The sequence below is a fragment of the Marmota flaviventris genome, chromosome 4 (genome assembly GCF_047511675.1).
Source record: "Marmota flaviventris isolate mMarFla1 chromosome 4, mMarFla1.hap1, whole genome shotgun sequence".
In the NCBI taxonomy this organism is placed as follows: Eukaryota; Metazoa; Chordata; class Mammalia; order Rodentia; family Sciuridae; genus Marmota; species Marmota flaviventris.
In genome coordinates, this window is record NC_092501.1 from 21,532,884 (window position 1) to 21,534,266 (window position 1,383).

The window sequence follows — 1,383 nt, forward strand, 5'->3', positions numbered from 1 at the left end:
CATAAGAGGCAGAGCTAGAACTCCAATATAAATGGGACTCAGAGCCGTGTATTGTTCCTGTTACATCACATCATCTGGCCTTTTCAAGTCTTTTTGAGACCTCAGGTTTCACAAAATTCTAATGAGTTTGTTTGCTAAATACCCAGTGTTTCTTACCCTAGTATTCTACATATGCCTGAGGTTGCAGACTGAATAATTATTCATATCCATCCTCCAATTCACATGTTCAACCCCAGTCCCTAGTGTGGTGATATTTGGAGAGAGGGCCTTTGAGAGGTAATTAGGCCATGAGACTAGAGCCCTCTTGAATGAGTTTATCGCTCTTATAAAAGGGACCTGAGAGAATTTGCTTCTATTCTGCCATGAGGACACTACCAGAAAATGAACATCTAAGAATCAGGAGGTAGATCCTCTCCAGGCAATAAATCTGCAAGGACCTTGACTTTGGACTTCCCAGCCCCCAGAACTGTAAGTAGTACATTTCTATTCTTGAGAAGCCACCCAGAATGGACTAAGATACCTAGCCAGATAGCCACACAAAATAACCATGTTTCAATCACTACCCCAGACACAACAGCTTCTTGTCGATTTTCTGATCATTTGCATGCACAAGAAAACTCTCTTTCAGGGAAATTACTTTGGGTATATGCTCCTGGGATGAAGAAATGATTCCTGAACCTAGTCATCACTATGATCTCTATGCAAGACTCTGTGTTCCCTGACTTCCTTACAACTCAGCCTCTAGACCAGGGCATTTACAGACCTTTCCATGGGCTTTGTGAAGGCAGCATCTGGGTGTAGCAAAAACTTTAAGTTAACAAAAAAGTCCTAACAATGTTTATTGTCCTACAGTTCAGAGCAAGAGCTTGCTGTCTCCTGCAGCTAAGTGGTCCCTTTTACCAATCGGAAATAATCACCAAAACCTCAAACTCTGTTCTAAAGCATGACAACTGTAGTGAATATTCTGAACATCATGAGTAGTGCTTAGGAGGAAAATGCACCTATTAAAATAGTTAACCAGACCTCTACTCAGTCACCCTTAAACAATGAACTACTCCACATTCAATCCTCTTTTATCCCCAAAAGGAAGGATTCTCATCATCTGCCCGCATAGCATCTGTGTCTGAAATACAGATTCTATATCTTTTTTTTCCATTTAAATAATCCCCGTATTATTGTGTCCTGCCTTCTGATTCTTAGAAAATATTTCTTCGAACAATTAACAAAAATAATTTCTCCTCTCAATTTTTTTTTTTTTTGGTTCCCTGAGAAAAGACTTCTCTTCATAGGAAAAAGCCTTCTGCGCAGACAGCCAACAGAGCTGAAGGCCAGATGCGAGAGGCAAAGGGAGGCATCAGGCAGCAGTCCTTGGATTCTCCAGTG